Genomic DNA, 21,255 nt, shown 5'->3' on the forward strand with positions numbered 1-21,255 from the left:
GCAATTCAGCCGTTGAATCTTGGTAAAAAGTGATGATTTTGTAGATTTCGTGCTTTTCTTTGCGAATTCAAGCCTGAAAACAACGAAAATCGGCGAGAAATCGTCGTTTTGCATCGAAATATGCGATTTTCTGTAGGAATTTTGATGATTTCGTGCAGAATTCTGCTGTTTTCTTGCAATTCAGCCGTAGAATCTTGGTAAAAAGTGATGATTTTGTAGATTCCGTGCTCTTCTTTGCGAATTCAAGATAGAAAACAACGAAAATCCGCGAGAAATCGTCGTTTTGCATCGAAATATGCGGTTTTCTCTAAGAATTTTGATGATTTCGTGCAGAATTCTGCTGTTTTCTTGCAATTCAGCCGTTGAATCTTGGTAAAAAGTAATGATTTTGTAGATTTCGTGCTCTTCTTTGCGAATTCAAGCCAGAAAACAACGAAAATCGGCGAGAAATCGTCGTTTTGCATCGAAATATGCGGTTTTCTCTAAGAATTTTGACGATTTCGTGCAGAATTCTGCTGTTTTCTTGCAATTCAGCCGTTGCATCTTGGTAAAAAGTCATGATTTTGTAGATTTTGTGCTCTTCTTTGCGAATTTAAGATAGAAAACAACGAAAATCAGCGAGAAATCGTCGTTTTGCTTCGAAATATGCGGTTTTCTCTAAGAATTTTGATGATTTCGTGCAGAATTCTGCTGTTTTCTTGCAATTCAGCCGTTGAATCTTGGTAAAAAGTCATGATTTTGTAGATTTCGTGCTCTTCTTTGCGAATTCAAGATAGAAAACGACGAAAATCAGCGAGAAATCGTCGTTTTGCATCGAAATATGCGGTTTTCTCTAAGAATTTTGATGATTTCGTGCAGAATTCTGCTGTTTTTTTGCAATTCAGCCGTTGAATCTTGGTAAAAAGTCATGATTTTGTAGATTTCGTGCTCTTCTTTGCGAATTCAAGCCAGAAAACAACGAAAATCGGCGAGAAATCGTCGTTTTGCATCGAAATATGCGGTTTTCTGTAAGAATTTTGATGATTTCGTGCAGAATTCTGCTGTTTTCTTGCAAATCAGCCGTAGAATCTTGGTAAAAAGTGATGATTTTGTAGATTTCGTGCTCTTCTTTGCGAATTCAAGCCAGAAAACAACGAAAATCGGCGAGAAATCGTTGTTTTGCATCGAAATATGCGGTTTTCTGTAAGAATTTTGATGATTTCGTGCAGAATTCTGCTGTTTTCTTGCAATTCAGCCGTTGAATCTTGGTAAAAAGTCATGATTTTGTAGATTTCGTGCTCTTCTTTGCGAATTCAAGCCAGAAAACAACGAAAATCGGCGAGAAATCGTCGTTTTGCATCGAAATATGCGGTTTTCTGTAAGAATTTTGATGATTTCGTGCAGAATTCTGCTGTTTTCTTGCAATTCAGCCGTTGAATCTAGGTAAAAAGTCATGATTTTGTAGATTTCGTGCTCTTCTTGGCGAATTCAAGATAGAAAACAACGAAAATCGGCGAGAAATCCTTTTTTGCATCGAAATATGCAGTTTTCTCTAAGAATTTTGATGATTTCGTGCAGAATTCTGCTGTTTTCTTGCAATTCAGCCGTAGAATCTTGGTAAAAAGTGATGATTTTGTAGATTTCGTGCTCTTCTTTGCAAATTCAAGCCAGAAAATAACGAAAATCGGCGAGAAATCGTCGTTTTGCATCGAAATATGCGGTTTTCTGTTAGAATTTTGATGATTTCGTGCAGAATTCTGCTGTTTTCTTGCAATTCAGCCGTTGAATCTAGGTAAAAAGTCATGATTTTGTAGATTTCGTGCTCTTCTTGGCGAATTCAAGATAGAAAACAACGAAAATCGGCGAGAAATCGTCGTTTTGCATCGAAATATGCGGTCTTCTCTAAGAATTTTGATGATTTCGTGCAGAATTCTGCTGTTTTCTTGCAATTCAGCCGTTGAATCTTGGTAAAAAGTCATGATTTTGTAGATTTCGTGCTCTTCTTTGCAAATTCAAGCCAGAAAACAACGAAAATCGGCGAGAAATCGTCGTTTTGCATCGAAATATGCGGTTTTCTGTAAGAATTTTGATGATTTCGTGCAGAATTCTGCTGTTTTCTTGCAATTCAGCCGTTGAATCTAGGTAAAAAGTCATGATTTTGTAGATTTCGTGCTCTTCTTGGCGAATTCAAGATAGAAAACAACAAAAATCGGCGAGAAATCGGTGTTTTGCATCGAAATATGCGGTTTTCTGTAAGAATTTTGATGATTTCGTGCAGAATTCTGCTGTTTTCTTGCAATTCAGCCGTTGAATCTTAATAAAAAGTCATGATTTTGTAGATTTCGTGCTCTTCTTTGCGAACTCAAGCCAGAAAACCACGAAAATCGGCGTGAAATCGTCGTTTTGCATCGAAATATGCGGTTTTCTCTAAGAATTTTGTTGATTTCGTGCAGAATTCTGCTGTTTTCTTGCAATTCAGCCGTTGAATCTTGGTCAAAAGTGATGATTTTGTAGATTTCGTGCTCTTCTTTGCAAATTCAAGCCAGAAAACAACGAAAATCGGCGAGAAATCGTCGTTTTGCATCGAAATATGCGGTTTTCTGTAAGAATTTTGATGATTTCGTGCAGAATTCTGCTGTTTTCTTGCAATTCAGCCGTAGAATCTTGGTAAAAAGTGATGATTTTGTAGATTTCGTGCTCTTCTTTGCGAATTCAAGCCAGAAAACAACGAAAATCGGCGAGAAATCGTTGTTTTGCATCGAAATATGCGGATTTCTGTAAGAATTTTGATGATTTCGTGCAGAATTCTGCTGTTTTCTTGCAATTCAGCCGTTGAATCTTGGTAAAAAGTCATGATTTTGTAGATTTCGTGCTCTTCTTTGCGAATTCAAGCCAGAAAACAACGAAAATCGGCGAGAAATCGACGTTTTGCATCGAAAAATGCGGTTTTCTGTAAGAATTTTGATGATTTCGTGCAGAATTCTGCTGTTTTCTTGCGATTCAGCCGTTGAATCTTGGTAAAAAGTCATGATTTTGTAGATTTCGTGCTCTTCTTTGCGAATTCAAGCCAGAAAACAACGAAAATCGGCGAGAAATCGTCGTTTTGCATCGAAATATGCGGATTTCTGTAAGAATTTTGATGATTTCGTGCAGAATTCTGCTGTTTTCTTGCAATTCAGCTGTTGAATCTTAGTAAAAAGTGATGATTTTGTAGATTTCGTGCTCTTCTTTGCGAATTAAAGCCAGAAAACAACGAAAATCGGCGAGAAATCGTCGTTTTGCATCGAAATATGCGGTTTTCTCTAAGAATTTTGACGATTTCGTGCAGAATTCTGCTGTTTACTTGCAATTCAGCCGTTGAATCTTGGTAAAAAGTTATGATTTTGTAGATTTCGTGCTCTTCTTTGCGAATTCAAGATAGAAAACAACGAAAATCAGCGAGAAATCGTCGTTTTGCATCGAAATATGCGGTTTTCTCTAAGAATTTTGATGATTTCGTGCAGAATTCTGCTGTTTTCTTGCAATTCAGCCGTTGAATCTTGGTAAAATCATGATTTTGTAGATTTCGTGCACTTCTTTGCAAATTCATCCCAGAAAACAACGAAAATCGGCGAGAAATCGTCGTTTTGCATCGAAATATGCGGTTTTCTGTAAGAATTTTGATGATTTCGTGCAGAATTCTGCTGTTTTCTTGCAATTCAGCCGTAGAATCTTGGTAAAAAGTGATGATTTTGTAGATTTCGTGCTCTTCTTTGCGAATTCAAGCCAGAAAACAACGAAAATCGGCGAGAAATCGTTGTTTTGAATCGAAATATGCGGTTTTCTGTAAGAATTTTGAAGATTTCGTGCAGAATTCTGCTGTTTTCTTGCAATTCAGCCGTTGAATCTTGGTAAAAAGTCATGATTTTGTAGATTTCGTGCTCTTCTTTGCGAATTCAAGCCAGAAAACAACGAAAATCGGCGAGAAATCGTCGTTTTGCATCGAAATATGCGGTTTTCTGTAAGAATTTTGATGATTTCGTGCAGAATTCTGCTGTTTTCTTGCAATTCAGCCGTAGAATCTTGGTAAAAAGTGATGATTTTGTAGATTTCGTGCTCTTCTTTGCGAATTCAAGCCAGAAAACAACGAAAATCGGCGAGAAATCGTTGTTTTGCATCGAAATATGCGGTTTTCTGTAAGAATTTTGATGATTTCGTGCAGAATTCTGCTGTTTTCTTGCAATTCAGCCGTTGAATCTTGGTAAAAAGTCATGATTTTGTAGATTTCGTGCTCTTCTTTGCGAATTCAAGCCAGAAAACAACAAAAATCGGCGAGAAATCGACGTTTTGCATCGAAAAATGCGGTTTTCTGTTAGAATTTTGATGATTTCGTGCAGAATTCTGCTGTTTTCTTGCGATTCAGCCGTTGAATCTTGGTAAAAAGTCATGATTTTGTAGATTTCGTGCTCTTCTTTGCGAATTCAAGCCAGAAAACAACGAAAATCGGCGAGAAATCGTCGTTTTGCATCGAAATATGCGGTTTTCTCTTAGAATTTTGATGATTTCGTGCAGAATTCTGCTGTTTTCTTGCAATTCAGCCGTTGAATCTTGGTAAAAAGTGATGATTTTGTAGATTTCGTGCTCTTCTTTGCGAATTCAAGCCAGAAAACAACGAAAATCGGCGAGAAATCGTCGTTTTGCATCGAAATATGTGGTTTTCTCTAAGAATTTTGACGATTTCGTGCAGAATTCTGCTGTTTTCTTGCAATTCAGCCGTTGAATCTTGGTAAAAAGTCATGATTTTGTAGATTTCGTGCTCTTCTTTGCGAATTCAAGATAGAAAACAACGAAAATCAGCGAGAAATCGTCGTTTTGCATCGAAATATGCGGTTTTCTCTAAGAATTTTGATGATTTCGTGCAGAATTCTGCTGTTTTCTTGCGATTCAGCCGTTGAATCTTGGTAAAAAGTCATGATTTTGTAGATTTCGTGCTCTTCTTTGCGAATTCAAGCCAGAAAACAACGAAAATCGGCGAGAAATCGTCGTTTTGCATCGAAATATGCGGTTTTCTCTAAGAATTTCGACGATTTCGTGCAGAATTCTGCTGTTTTCTTGCAATTTAGCCGTTGAATCTTGGTAAAAAATCATGATTTTGTAGATTTCGTGCTCTTCTTTGCGAATTCATGCCAGAAAACAACGAAAATCGGCGAGAAATCGTCGTTTTGCATCGAAATATGCGGTTTTCTGTAAGAATTTTGATGATTTCGTGCAGAATTCTGCTGTTTTCTTGCAATTCAGCCGTTGAATCTTGGTAAAAAGTCATGATTTTGTAGATTTCGTGCTCTTCTTTGCGAATTCAAGCCAGAAAACAACGAAAATCGGCGAGAAATCGTCGTTTTGCATCGAAATATGCGGTTTTCTCTAAGAATTTCGACGATTTCGTGCAGAATTCTGCTGTTTTCTTGCAATTCAGCCGTTGAATCTTGGTAAAAAATCATGATTTTGTAGATTTCGTGCTCTTCTTTGCGAATTCATGCCAGAAAACAACGAAAATCGGCGAGAAATCGTCGTTTTGCATCGAAATATGCGGTTTTCTGTAAGAATTTTGATGATTTCGTGCAGAATTCTGCTGTTTTCTTGCAATTCAGCCGTTGAATCTTGGTAAAAAGTCATGATTTTGTAGATTTCGTGCTCTTCTTTGCAAATTCAAGCCAGAAAACAACGAAAATCGGCGAGAAATCGTCGTTTTGCATCGAAATATGCGGTTTTCTGTAAGAATTTTGATGATTTCGTGCAGAATTTTGCTGTTTTCTTGCAATTCAGCCGTTGAATCTTGGTAAAAAGTCATGATTTTGTAGATTTCGTGCTCTTCTTTGCAAATTCAAGATAGAAAACAACGAAAATCGGCGAGAAATCGTTGTTTTGCATCGAAATATGCAGTTTTCTCTAAGAATTTTAATGATTTCGTGCAGAATTCTGCTGTTTTCTTGCAATTCAGCCGTTGAATCTTGGTAAAAAGTCATGATTTTGTAGATTTCGTGCTCTTCTTTGCGAATTCATGCCAGAAAACAACGAAAATCGGCGAGAAATCGTCGTTTTGCATCGAAATATGCGGTTTTCTGTAAGAATTTTGATGATTTCGTGCAGAATTCTGCTGTTTTCTTGCAATTCAGCCGTTGAATCTTGGTAAAAAGTCATGATTTTGTAGATTTCGTGCTCTTCTTTGCGAATTCAAGCCAGAAAACAACGAAAATCGGCGAGAAATCGTCGTTTTGCATCGAAATATGCGGTTTTCTCTAAGAATTTTGATGATTTCGTGCAGAATTCTGCTGTTTTCTTGCAATTCAGCCGTTGAATCTTGGTAAAAAGTGATGATTTTGTAGATTTCGTGCTCTGATTTGCGAATTCAAGCCAGAAAACAACGAAAATCGGCGAGAAATCGTCGTTTTGCATCGAAATATGTGGTTTTCTCTAAGAATTTTGACGATTTCGTGCAGAATTCTGCTGTTTTCTTGCAATTCAGCCGTTGAATCTTGGTAAAAAGTCATGATTTTGTAGATTTCGTGCTCTTCTTTGCGAATTCAAGATAGAAAACAACGAAAATCAGCGAGAAATCGTCGTTTTGCATCGAAATATGCGGTTTTCTCTAACAATTTTGATGATTTCGTGCAGAATTCTGCTGTTTTCTTGCAATTCAGCCGTTGAATCTTGGCAAAATGTCATGATTTTGTAGATTTCGTGCTCTTCTTTGCGAATTCAAGCCAGAAAACAACGAAAATCGGCGAGAAATCGTCGTTTTGCATCGAAATATGCGGTTTTCTCTAAGAATTTCGACGATTTCGTGCAGAATTCTGCTGTTTTCTTGCAATTTAGCCGTTGAATCTTGGTAAAAAATCATGATTTTGTAGATTTCGTGCTCTTCTTTGCGAATTCAAGCCAGAAAACAACGAAAATCGGCGAGAAATCGTCGTTTTGCATCGAAATATGCGGTTTTCTCTAAGAATTTCGACGATTTCGTGCAGAATTCTGCTGTTTTCTTGCAATTTAGCCGTTGAATCTTGGTAAAAAATCATGATTTTGTAGATTTCGTGCTCTTCTTTGCGAATTCATGCCAGAAAACAACGAAAATCGGCGAGAAATCGTCGTTTTGCATCGAAATATGCGGTTTTCTGTAAGAATTTTGATGATTTCGTGCAGATTTCTGCTGTTTTCTTGCAATTCAGCCGTTGAATCTTGGTAAAAAGTCATGATTTTGTAGATTTCGTGCTCTTCTTTGCGAATTCAAGCCAGAAAACAACGAAAATCGGCGAGAAATCGTTGTTTTGCATCGAAATATGCAGTTTTCTCTAAGAATTTTAATGATTTCGTGCAGAATTCTGCTGTTTTCTTGCAATTCAGCCGTTGAATCTTGGTAAAAAGTCATGATTTTGTAGATTTCGTGCTCTTCTTTGCGAATTCATGCCAGAAAACAACGAAAATCGGCGAGAAATCGTCGTTTTGCATCGAAATATGCGGTTTTCTGTAAGAATTTTGATGATTTCGTGCAGAATTCTGCTGTTTTCTTGCAATTCAGCCGTTGAATCTTGGTAAAAAGTCATGATTTTGTAGATTTCGTGCTCTTCTTTGCGAATTCAAGCCAGAAAACAACGAAAATCGGCGAGAAATCGTCGTTTTGCATCGAAATATGCGGTTTTCTCTAAGAATTTTGATGATTTCGTGCAGAATTCTGCTGTTTTCTTGCAATTCAGCCGTTGAATCTTGGTAAAAAGTGACGATTTTGTAGATTTCGTGCTCTTCTTTGCGAATTCAAGCCAGAAAACAACGAAAATCGGCGAGAAATCGTCGTTTTGCATCGAAATATGTGGTTTTCTCTAAGAATTTTGACGATTTCGTGCAGAATTCTGCTGTTTTCTTGCAATTCAGCCGTTGAATCTTGGTAAAAAGTCATGATTTTGTAGATTTCGTGCTCTTCTTTGCGAATTCAAGATAGAAAACAACGAAAATCAGCGAGAAATCGTCGTTTTGCCTCGAAATATGCGGTTTTCTCTAACAATTTTGATGATTTCGTGCAGAATTCTGCTGTTTTCTTGCGATTCAGCCGTTAAATCTTGGTAAAAAGTCATGATTTTGTAGATTTCGTGCTCTTCTTTGCGAATTCAAGCCAGAAAACAACGAAAATCGGCGAGAAATCGTCGTTTTGCATCAAAATATGCGGTTTTCTGTAAGAATTTTGATGATTTCGTGCAGAATTCTGCTGTTTTCTTGCAATTCAGCCGTTGAATCTTGGTAAAAAGTCATGATTTTGTAGATTTCGTGCTCTTCTTTGCGAATTCAAGCCAGAAAACAACGAAAATCGGCGAGAAATCGTCGTTTTGCATCGAAATATGCGGTTTTCTGTAAGAATTTTGATGATTTCGTGCAGAATTCTGCTGTTTTCTTGCAATTCAGCCGTTGAATCTTGGTAAAAAGTCATGATTTTGTAGATTTCGTGCTCTTCTTTGCAAATTCAAGCCAGAAAACAACGAAAATCGGCGAGAAATCGTCGTTTTGCATCGAAATATGCGGTTTTCTGTAAGAATTTTGATGATTTCGTGCAGAATTCTGCTGTTTTCTTGCAATTCAGCCGTTGAATCTTGGTAAAAGTCATGATTTTGTAGATTTCGTGCTCTTCTTTGCAAATTCAAGTCAGAAAACAACGAAAATCGGCGAGAAATCGTCGTTTTGCATCGAAATATGCGGTTTTCTGTAAGAATTTTGATGATTTCGTGCAGAATTCTGCTGTTTTCTTGCAATTCAGCCGTTGAATCTTGGTAAAAAGTCATGATTTTGTAGATTTCGTGCTCTTCTTTGCGAATTCAAGCCAGAAAACAACGAAAATCGGCGAGAAATCGTCGTTTTGCATCGAAATATGTGGTTTTCTCTAAGAATTTTGACGATTTCGTGCAGAATTCTGCTGTTTTCTTGCAATTCAGCCGTTGAATCTTGGTAAAAAGTCATGATTTTGTAGATTTCGTGCTCTTCTTTGCGAATTCAAGATAGAAAACAACGAAAATCAGCGAGAAATCGTCGTTTTGCATCGAAATATGCGGTTTTCTCTAACAATTTTGATGATTTCGTGCAGAATTCTGCTGTTTTCTTGCAATTCAGCCGTTGAATCTTGGCAAAATGTCATGATTTTGTAGATTTCGTGCTCTTCTTTGCGAATTCAAGCCAGAAAACAACGAAAATCGGCGAGAAATCGTCGTTTTGCATCGAAATATGCGGTTTTCTCTAAGAATTTCGACGATTTCGTGCAGAATTCTGCTGTTTTCTTGCAATTTAGCCGTTGAATCTTGGTAAAAAATCATGATTTTGTAGATTTCGTGCTCTTCTTTGCGAATTCAAGCCAGAAAACAACGAAAATCGGCGAGAAATCGTCGTTTTGCATCGAAATATGCGGTTTTCTCTAAGAATTTCGACGATTTCGTGCAGAATTCTGCTGTTTTCTTGCAATTTAGCCGTTGAATCTTGGTAAAAAATCATGATTTTGTAGATTTCGTGCTCTTCTTTGCGAATTCATGCCAGAAAACAACGAAAATCGGCGAGAAATCGTCGTTTTGCATCGAAATATGCGGTTTTCTGTAAGAATTTTGATGATTTCGTGCAGATTTCTGCTGTTTTCTTGCAATTCAGCCGTTGAATCTTGGTAAAAAGTCATGATTTTGTAGATTTCGTGCTCTTCTTTGCGAATTCAAGCCAGAAAACAACGAAAATCGGCGAGAAATCGTTGTTTTGCATCGAAATATGCAGTTTTCTCTAAGAATTTTAATGATTTCGTGCAGAATTCTGCTGTTTTCTTGCAATTCAGCCGTTGAATCTTGGTAAAAAGTCATGATTTTGTAGATTTCGTGCTCTTCTTTGCGAATTCATGCCAGAAAACAACGAAAATCGGCGAGAAATCGTCGTTTTGCATCGAAATATGCGGTTTTCTGTAAGAATTTTGATGATTTCGTGCAGAATTCTGCTGTTTTCTTGCAATTCAGCCGTTGAATCTTGGTAAAAAGTCATGATTTTGTAGATTTCGTGCTCTTCTTTGCGAATTCAAGCCAGAAAACAACGAAAATCGGCGAGAAATCGTCGTTTTGCATCGAAATATGCGGTTTTCTCTAAGAATTTTGATGATTTCGTGCAGAATTCTGCTGTTTTCTTGCAATTCAGCCGTTGAATCTTGGTAAAAAGTGACGATTTTGTAGATTTCGTGCTCTTCTTTGCGAATTCAAGCCAGAAAACAACGAAAATCGGCGAGAAATCGTCGTTTTGCATCGAAATATGTGGTTTTCTCTAAGAATTTTGACGATTTCGTGCAGAATTCTGCTGTTTTCTTGCAATTCAGCCGTTGAATCTTGGTAAAAAGTCATGATTTTGTAGATTTCGTGCTCTTCTTTGCGAATTCAAGATAGAAAACAACGAAAATCAGCGAGAAATCGTCGTTTTGCCTCGAAATATGCGGTTTTCTCTAACAATTTTGATGATTTCGTGCAGAATTCTGCTGTTTTCTTGCGATTCAGCCGTTAAATCTTGGTAAAAAGTCATGATTTTGTAGATTTCGTGCTCTTCTTTGCGAATTCAAGCCAGAAAACAACGAAAATCGGCGAGAAATCGTCGTTTTGCATCAAAATATGCGGTTTTCTGTAAGAATTTTGATGATTTCGTGCAGAATTCTGCTGTTTTCTTGCAATTCAGCCGTTGAATCTTGGTAAAAAGTCATGATTTTGTAGATTTCGTGCTCTTCTTTGCGAATTCAAGCCAGAAAACAACGAAAATCGGCGAGAAATCGTCGTTTTGCATCGAAATATGCGGTTTTCTCTAAGAATTTCGACGATTTCGTGCAGAATTCTGCTGTTTTCTTGCAATTCAGCCGTTGAATCTTGGTAAAAAATCATGATTTTGTAGATTTCGTGCTCTTCTTTGAGAATTCATGCCAGAAAACAACGAAAATCGGCGAGAAATCGTCGTTTTGCATCGAAATATGCGGTTTTCTGTAAGAATTTTGATGATTTCGTGCAGAATTCTGCTGTTTTCTTGCAATTCAGCCGTTGAATCTTGGTAAAAAGTCATGATTTTGTAGATTTCGTGCTCTTCTTTGCAAATTCAAGCCAGAAAACAACGAAAATCGGCGAGAAATCGTCGTTTTGCATCGAAATATGCGGTTTTCTGTAAGAATTTTGATGATTTCGTGCAGAATTCTGCTGTTTTCTTGCAATTCAGCCGTTGAATCTTGGTAAAAGTCATGATTTTGTAGATTTCGTGCTCTTCTTTGCAAATTCAAGTCAGAAAACAACGAAAATCGGCGAGAAATCGTCGTTTTGCATCGAAATATGCGGTTTTCTGTAAGAATTTTGATGATTTCGTGCAGAATTCTGCTGTTTTCTTGCAATTCAGCCGTTGAATCTAGGTAAAAAGTCATGATTTTGTAGATTTCGTGCTCTTCTTGGCGAATTCAAGATAGAAAACAACGAAAATCGGCGAGAAATCGTTGTTTTGCATCGAAATATGCAGTTTTCTCTAAGAATTTTAATGATTTCGTGCAGAATTCTGCTGTTTTCTTGCAATTCAGCCGTTGAATCTTGGTAAAAAGTCATGATTTTGTAGATTTCGTGCTCTTCTTTGCGAATTCATGCCAGAAAACAACGAAAATCGGCGAGAAATCGTCGTTTTGCATCGAAATATGCGGTTTTCTGTAAGAATTTTGATGATTTCGTGCAGAATTCTGCTGTTTTCTTGCAATTCAGCCGTTGAATCTTGGTAAAAAGTCATGATTTTGTAGATTTCGTGCTCTTCTTTGCGAATTCAAGCCAGAAAACAACGAAAATCGGCGAGAAATCGTCGTTTTGCATCGAAATATGCGGTTTTCTCTAAGAATTTTGATGATTTCGTGCAGAATTCTGCTGTTTTCTTGCAATTCAGCCGTTGAATCTTGGTAAAAAGTGATGATTTTGTAGATTTCGTGCTCTTCTTTGCGAATTCAAGCCAGAAAACAACGAAAATCGGCGAGAAATCGTCGTTTTGCATCGAAATATGTGGTTTTCTCTAAGAATTTTGACGATTTCGTGCAGAATTCTGCTGTTTTCTTGCAATTCAGCCGTTGAATCTTGGTAAAAAGTCATGATTTTGTAGATTTCGTGCTCTTCTTTGCGAATTCAAGCCAGAAAACAACGAAAATCGGCGAGAAATCGTCGTTTTGCATCGAAATATGCGGTTTTCTGTAAGAATTTTGATGATTTCGTGCAGAATTCTGCTGTTTTCTTGCAATTCAGCCGTTGAATCTTGGTAAAAAGTCATGATTTTGTAGATTCCGTGCTCTTCTTTGCGAATTCAAGATAGAAAACAACGAAAATCAGCGAGAAATCGTCGTTTTCCATCGAAATATGCGGTTTTCTCTAAGAATTTTGATGATTTCGTGCAGAATACTGCTGTTTTCTTGCAATTCAGCCGTTGAATCTTGGTAAAAAGTGATGATTTTGTAGATTTCGTGCTCTTCTTTGCGAATTCAAGCCAGAAAACAACAAAAATCGGCGAGAAATCGTCGTTTTGCATCGAAATATGCGGTTTTCTCTAAGAATTTTGACGATTTCGTGCAGAATTCTGCTGTTTTCTTGCAATTCAGCCGTTGAATCTTGGTAAAAAGTCATGATTTTGTAGATTTCGTGCTCTTCTTTGCGAATTCAAGATAGAAAACAACGAAAATCAGCGAGAAATCGTCGATTTGCATCGAAATATGCGGTTTTCTCTAAGAGTTTTGATGATTTCGTGCAGAATTCTGCTGTTTTCTTGCAATTCAGCCGTTGAATCTTGGTAAAAAGTGATGATTTTGTAGATTTCGTGCATTTCTTTGCAAATTCATGCCAGAAAACAACGAAAATCGGCGAGAAATCGTCGTTTTGCATCGAAATATGCGGTTTTCTGTAAGAATTTTGATGATTTCGTGCAGAATTTTGCTGTTTTCTTGCAATTCAGCCGTTGAATCTTGGTAAAAAGTCAAAATTTTGTAGATTTCGTGCTCTTCTTTGCGAATTCAAGCCAGAAAACAACGAAAATCGGCGAGAAATCGTCGTTTTGCATCGAAATATGCAGTTTTCTCTAAGAATTTTGATGATTTCGTGCAGAATTCTGCTGTTTTCTTGCAATTCAGCCGTTGAATCTTGGTAAAAAGTCATGATTTTGTAGATTTCGTGCTCTTCTTTGCGAATTCAAGCCAGAAAACAACGAAAATCGGCGAGAAATCGTCGTTTTGCATCTAAATATGCGGTTTTCTGTAAGAATTTTGATGATTTCGTGCAGAATTCTGCTGTTTTCTTGCAATTCAGCCGTTGAATCTTGGTAAAAAGTCATGATTTTGTAGATTTCGTGCTCTTCTTTGCGAATTCAAGATAGAAAACAACGAAAATCAGCGAGAAATCGTCGTTTTGCATCGAAATATGCGGTTTTCTCTAAGAATTTTGATGATTTCGTGCAGAATTCTGCTGTTTTCTTGCAATTCAGCCGTTGAATCTTGACAAAAAGTGATGATCTTGTAGATTTCGTGCTCTTCTTTGCGAATTCAAGCCAGAAAACAACGAAAATCGGCGAGAAATCGTCGTTTTGCATCGAAATATGCGGTTTTCTCTAAGAATTTTGACGATTTCGTGCAGAATACTGCTGTTTTCTTGCAATTCAGCCGTTGTATCTTGGTAAAAAGTGATGATTTTGTAGATTTCGTGCTCTTCTTTGCGAATTCAAGCCAGAAAACAACAAAAATCGGCGAGAAATCGTCGTTTTGCATCGAAATATGCGGTTTTCTCTAAGAATTTTGACGATTTCGTGCAGAATTCTGCTGTTTTCTTGCAATTCAGCCGTTGAATCTTGGTAAAAAGTCATGATTTTGTAGATTTCGTGCTCTTCTTTGCGAATTCAAGATAGAAAACAACGAAAATCAGCGAGAAATCGTCGTTTTGCATCGAAATATGCGGTTTTCTCTAAGAGTTTTGATGATTTCGTGCAGAATTCTGCTGTTTTCTTGCAATTCAGCCGTTGAATCTTGACAAAAAGTGATGATTTTGTAGATTTCGTGCTCTTCTTTGCGAATTCAAGCCAGAAAACAACGAAAATCGGCGAGAAATCGTCGTTTTGCATCGAAATATGCGGTTTTCTCTAAGAATTTTGACGATTTCGTGCAGAATTCTGCTGTTTTCTTGCAATTCAGCCGTAGAATCTTGGTAAAAAGTGATGATTTTTTAGATTTCGTGCTCTTCTTTGCGAATTCAAGCCAGAAAACAACGAAAATCGGCGAGAAATCGTTGTTTTGCATCGAAATATACGGTTTTCTCTAAGAATTTTGACGATTTCGTGCAGAATACTGCTGTTTTCTTGCAATTCAGCCGTTGTATCTTGGTAAAAAGTGATGATTTTGTAGATTTCGTGCTCTTCTTTGCGAATTCAAGCCAGAAAACAACAAAAATCGGCGAGAAATCGTCGTTTTGCATCGAAATATGCGGTTTTCTCTAAGAATTTTGACGATTTCGTGCAGAATTCTGCTGTTTTCTTGCAATTCAGCCGTTGAATCTTGGTAAAAAGTCATGATTTTGTAGATTTCGTGCTCTTCTTTGCGAATTCAAGATAGAAAACAACGAAAATCAGCGAGAAATCGTCGATTTGCATCGAAATATGCGGTTTTCTCTAAGAGTTTTGATGATTTCGTGCAGAATTCTGCTGTTTTCTTGCAATTCAGCCGTTGAATCTTGGTAAAAAGTGATGATTTTGTAGATTTCGTGCTTTTCTTTGCAAATTCATGCCAGAAAACAACGAAAATCGGCGAGAAATCGTCGTTTTGCATCGAAATATGCGGTTTTCTGTAAGAATTTTGATGATTTCGTGCAGAATTTTGCTGTTTTCTTGCAATTCAGCCGTTGAATCTTGGTAAAAAGTCAAAATTTTGTAGATTTCGTGCTCTTCTTTGCGAATTCAAGCCAGAAAACAACGAAAATCGGCGAGAAATCGTCGTTTTGCATCGAAATATGCAGTTTTCTCTAAGAATTTTGATGATTTCGTGCAGAATTCTGCTGTTTTCTTGCAATTCAGCCGTTGAATCTTGGTAAAAAGTGATGATTTTGTAGATTTCGTGCTTTTCTTTGCAAATTCATGCCAGAAAACAACGAAAATCGGCGAGAAATCGTCGTTTTGCATCGAAATATGCGGTTTTCTGTAAGAATTTTGATGATTTCGTGCAGAATTTTGCTGTTTTCTTGCAATTCAGCCGTTGAATCTTGGTAAAAAGTCAAAATTTTGTAGATTTCGTGCTCTTCTTTGCGAATTCAAGCCAGAAAACAACGAAAATCGGCGAGAAATCGTCGTTTTGCATCGAAATATGCGGTTTTCTGTAAGAATTTTGACGATTTCGTGCAGAATTCTGCTGTTTTCTTGCAATTCAGCCGTTGAATCTTGGTAAAAAGTCATGATTTTGTAGATTTCGTGCTCTTCTTTGCGAATTCAAGATAGAAAACAACGAAAATCAGCGAGAAATCGTCGTTTTGCATCGAAATATGCGGTTTTCTCTAAGAGTTTTGATGATTTCGTGCAGAATTCTGCTGTTTTCTTGCAATTCAGCCGTTGAATCTTGACAAAAAGTGATGATTTTGTAGATTTCGTGCTCTTCTTTGCGAATTCAAGCCAGAAAACAACGAAAATCGGCGAGAAATCGTCGTTTTGCATCGAAATATGCGGTTTTCTCTAAGAATTTTGACGATTTCGTGCAGAATTCTGCTGTTTTCTTGCAATTCAGCCGTAGAATCTTGGTAAAAAGTGATGATTTTTTAGATTTCGTGCTCTTCTTTGCGAATTCAAGCCAGAAAACAACGAAAATCGGCGAGAAATCGTTGTTTTGCATCGAAATATACGGTTTTCTCTAAGAATTTTGATGATTTCGTGCAGAATTCCGCTGTTTTCTTGCAATTCAGCCGTTGAATCTTGGTAAAAAGTGATGATTTTGTAGATTTCGTGCTCTTCTTTGCGAATTCAAGCCAGAAAACAACGAAAATCGGCGAGAAATCGTCGTTTTGCATCGAAATATACGGTTTTCTCTAAGAATTTTGACGATTTCGTGCAGAATTCTGCTGTTTTCTTGCAATTTAGCCGTTGAATCTTGGTAAAAAGTCATGATTTTGTAGATTTCGTGCTCTTCTTTGCGAATTCAAGATAGAAAACAACGAAAATCAGCGAGAAATCGTCGTTTTGCATCGAAATATGCGGTTTTCTCTAAGAATTTTGATGATTTCGTGCAGAATTCTGCTGTTTTCTTGCAATTCAGCCGTTGAATCTTGGCAAAAAGTCATGATTTTGTAGATTTCGTGCTCTTCTTTGCGAATTCAAGCCAGAAAACAACGAAAATCGGCGAGAAATCGTCGTTTTGCATCGAAAAATGCGGTTTTCTGTAAGAATTTTGATGATTTCGTGCAGAATTCTGCTGTTTTCTTGCAATTCAGCCGTTGAATCTTGGTAAAAAGTCATGATTTTGTAGATTTTGTGCTCTTCTTTGCGAATTCAAGCCAGAAAACAACGAAAATCGGCGAGAAATCGTCGTTTTGCATCGAACTATGCGGTTTTCTGTAAGAATTTTGATGATTTCGTGCAGAATTCTGCTGTTTTCTTGCAATTCAGCCGTTGAATCTTGGTAAAAAGTCATGATTTTGTAGATTCCGTGCTCTTCTTTGCGAATTCAAGATAGAAAACAACGAAAATCAGCAAGAAATCGTCGTTTTCCATCGAAATATGCGGTTTTCTGTAAGAATTTTGATGATTTCGTGCAGAATTCTGCTGTTTTCTTGCAATTCAGCCGTTGAATCTTGGTAAAAAGTCAAGATTTTGTTGATTTCGTGCTCTTCTTTGCGAATTCAAGCCAGAAAACAACGAAAATCGGCGAGAAATCGTCGTTTTGCATCGAAATATGCGGTTTTCTCTAAGAATTTTGACGATTTCGTGCAGAATTCTACTGTTTTCTTGCAATTCAGCCGTTGAATCTTGGTAAAAAGTCATGATTTTGTAGATTCCGTGCTCTTCTTTGCGAATTCAAGATAGAAAACAACGAAAATCGGCGAGAAATCGTTGTTTTGCATCGAAATATGCAGTTTTCTCTAAGAATTTTGATGATTTCGTGCAGAATTCTGCTGTTTTCTTGCAATTCAGCCGTTGAATCTTGGTAAAAAGTCATGATTTTGTAGATTTCGTGCTCTTCTTTGCGAATTCAAGCCAGAAAACAACGAAAATCGGCGAGAAATCGTCGTTTTGCATCGAAATATGCGGTTTTCTGTAAGAATTTTGATGATTTCGTGCAGAATTCTGCTGTTTTCTTGCAATTCAGCCGTAGAATCTTGGTAAAAAGTGATGATTTTGTAGATTTCGTGCTCTTCTTTGCGAATTCAAGCCAGAAAACAACGAAAATCGGCGAGAAATCGTTGTTTTGCATCGAAATATGCGGTTTTCTGTAAGAATTTTGATGATTTCGTGCAGAATTCTGCTGTTTTCTTGCAATTCAGCCGTTGAATCTTGGTAAAAAGTCATGATTTTGTAGATTTCGTGCTCTTTTTTGCGAATTCGGCTGAATTGCAAGAAAACAGCAGAATTCTGCACGAAATCATCAGAATTCTTAAAGAAAACCGCATATTTCGATGCAAAACGACGATTTCTCGCCGATTTTCGTTGTTTTCTGGCTTGAATTCGCAAAGAAGAGCACGAAAGCTACAAAATCATGACTTTCTACCAAGATTCAACGGCTGAATTGCAAGAAAACAGCAGAATTCTGCACGAAATCATCAAAATTCTTAGAGAAAACTGCATATTTCGGTGCAAAACAACGATTTCTCGCCGATTTTCGTTGTTTTCTGTCTTGAATTCGCCAAGAAGAGCACGAAATCTACAAAAACATGACTTTTTACCAAGATTCAACGGCTGAATTGCAAGAAAACAGCAGAATTCTGCACGAAATCGTCAAAATTCTTAGAGAAAACCGCATATTTCGATGCAAAACGACGATTTCTCGCCGATTTTCGTTGTTTTCTGGCTTGAATTCGCAAAGAAGAGCACGAAATCTACAAAATCATCACTTTTTACCAAGATTCAACGGCTGAATTGCAAGAAAACAGCAGAATTCTGCACGAAATCATCAAAATTCTTAGAGAAAACCGCATATTTCGATGCAAAACGACGATTTCTCGCCGATTTTCGTGGTTTCTTGGCTTGAATTCGCAAAAAAGAGCACGAAATCTACAAAATCATGACTTTTTACCAAGATTCAACGGCTGAATTGCAAGAAAACAGCAGAATTCTGCACGAAATCATCAAAATTCTTACAGAAAACCGCATATTTCGATGCAAAACGATTATTTCTCGCCGATTTTCGTTGTTTTCTGGCTTGAATTCGCAAAGAAGAGCACGAAATCTACAAAATCATGACTTTTTACCAAGATTCAACTGCTGAATTGCAAGAAAACAGCAGAATTCTGCACGAAATCATCAAAATTCTTAGAGAAAACCGCATATTTCGATGCAAAACGACGATTTCTCGCCGATTTTCGTGGTTTTCTGGCTTGAATTCGCAAAAAAGAGCACGAAATCTACAAAATCATGACTTTTTACCAAGATTCAACGGCTGAATTGCAAGAAAACAGCAGAATTCTGCACGAAATCATCAAAATTCTTACAGAAAACCGCATATTTCGATGCAAAACGACGATTTTTCGCCGATTTTCGTTGTTTTCTGGCATGAATTTGCAAAGAAGAGCACGAAATCTACAAAATCATGACTTTTTACCAAGATTCAACGGCTGAATTGCAAGAAAACAGCAGAATTCTGCACGAAATCATCAAAATTCTTAGAGAAAACCGCATATTTCGATGCAAAACGACGATTTCTCGCTGATTTTCGTTGTTTTCTATCTTGAATTCGCAAAGAAGAGCACGAAATCTACAAAATCATGACTTTTTACCAAGATTCAACGGCTGAATTGCAAGTAAACAGCAGAATTCTGCACGAAATCGTCAAAATTCTTAGAGAAAACCGCATATATCGATGCAAAACGACGATTTCTCGCCGATTTTCGTTGTTTTCTGGCTTGAATTTGCAAAGAAGAGCACGAAATCTACAAAATCATCACTTTTTACCAAGATTCAACGGCTGAATTGCAAGAAAACAGCAGAATTCTGCACGAAATCGTCAAAATTCTTAGAGAAAACCGCATATATCGATGCAAAACGACGATTTCTCGCCGATTTTCGTTGTTTTCTGGCTTGAATTTGCAAAGAAGAGCACGAAATCTACAAAATCATCACTTTTTACCAAGATTCAACGGCTGAATTGCAAGAAAACAGCAGAATTCTGCACGAAATCATCAAAATTCTTACAGAAAACCGCATATTTCGATGCAAAACGACGATTTCTCGCCGATTTTCGTTGTTTTCTGGCTTGAATTCGCAAAGAAGAGCACGAAATCTACAAAATCATCACTTTTTACCAAGATTCAACGGCTGAATTGCAAGAAAACAGCAGAATTCTGCACGAAATCATCAGAATTCTTAAAGAAAACCGCATATTTCGATGCAAAACGACGATTTCTCGCCGATTTTCGTTGTTTTCTGGCTTGAATTCGCAAAGAAGAGCACGAAAGCTACAAAATCATGACTTTTTGCCAAGATTCAACGGCTGAATTGCAAGAAAACAGCAGACTTCTGCACGAAATCATCAAAATTCTTAGAGAAAACTGCATATTTCGATGCAAAACAACGATTTCTCGCCGATTTTCGTTGTTTTCTGTCTCGAATTCGCCAAGAAGAGCACGAAATCTACAAAAACATGACTTTTTACCAAGATTCAACGGCTGAATTGCAAGAAAACAGCAGAATTCTGCACGAAATCGTCAAAATTCTTAGAGAAAACCGCATATTTCGATGCAAAACGACGATTTCTCGCCGATTTTCGTTGTTTTCTGGCTTGAATTCGCAAAGAAGAGCACGAAATCTACAAAATCATCACTTTTTACCAAGATTCAACGGCTGAATTGCAAGAAAACAGCAGAATTCTGCACGAAATCATCAAAATTCTTAGAGAAAACCGCATATTTCGATGCAAAACGACGATTTCTCGCCGATTTTCGTGGTTTCTTGGCTTGAATTCGCAAAAAAGAGCACGAAATCTACAAAATCATGACTTTTTACCAAGATTCAACGGCTGAATTGCAAGAAAACAGCAGAATTCTGCACGAAATCATCAAAATTCTTACAGAAAACCGCATATTTCGATGCAAAACGATTATTTCTCGCCGATTTTCGTTGTTTTCTGGCTTGAATTCGCAAAGAAGAGCACGAAATCTACAAAATCATGACTTTTACCAAGATTCAACTGCTGAATTGCAAGAAAACAGCAGAATTCTGCACGAAATCATCAAAATTCTTAGAGAAAACCGCATATTTCGATGCAAAACGACGATTTCTCGCCGATTTTCGTGGTTTTCTGGCTTGAATTCGCAAAAAAGAGCACGAAATCTACAAAATCATGACTTTTTACCAAGATTCAACGGCTGAATTGCAAGAAAACAGCAGAATTCTGCACGAAATCATCAAAATTCTTACAGAAAACCGCATATTTCGATGCAAAACGACGATTTTTCGCCGATTTTCGTTGTTTTCTGGCATGAATTTGCAAAGAAGAGCACGAAATCTACAAAATCATGACTTTTTACCAAGATTCAACGGCTGAATTGCAAGAAAACAGCAGAATTCTGCACGAAATCATCAAAATTCTTAGAGAAAACCGCATATTTCGATGCAAAACGACGATTTCTCGCTGATTTTCGTTGTTTTCTATCTTGAATTCGCAAAGAAGAGCACGAAATCTACAAAATCATGACTTTTTACCAAGATTCAACGGCTGAATTGCAAGAAAACAGCAGAATTCTGCACGAAATCATCAAAATTCTTAGAGAAAACCGCATATTTCGATGCAAAACGACGATTTCTCGCTGATTTTCGTTGTTTTCTATCTTGAATTCGCAAAGAAGAGCACGAAATCTACAAAATCATGACTTTTTACCAAGATTCAACGGCTGAATTGCAAGTAAACAGCAGAATTCTGCACGAAATCGTCAAAATTCTTAGAGAAAACCGCATATATCGATGCAAAACGACGATTTCTCGCCGATTTTCGTTGTTTTCTGGCTTGAATTTGCAAAGAAGAGCACGAAATCTACAAAATCATCACTTTTTACCAAGATTCAACGGCTGAATTGCAAGAAA

The sequence above is a fragment of the Gnatocerus cornutus genome, unplaced genomic scaffold (assembly GCF_029298725.1).
Source record: "Gnatocerus cornutus isolate USDA-ARS CGAHR unplaced genomic scaffold, icGnaCorn1.1 ctg00000036.1, whole genome shotgun sequence".
In the NCBI taxonomy this organism is placed as follows: domain Eukaryota; kingdom Metazoa; phylum Arthropoda; class Insecta; order Coleoptera; family Tenebrionidae; genus Gnatocerus; species Gnatocerus cornutus.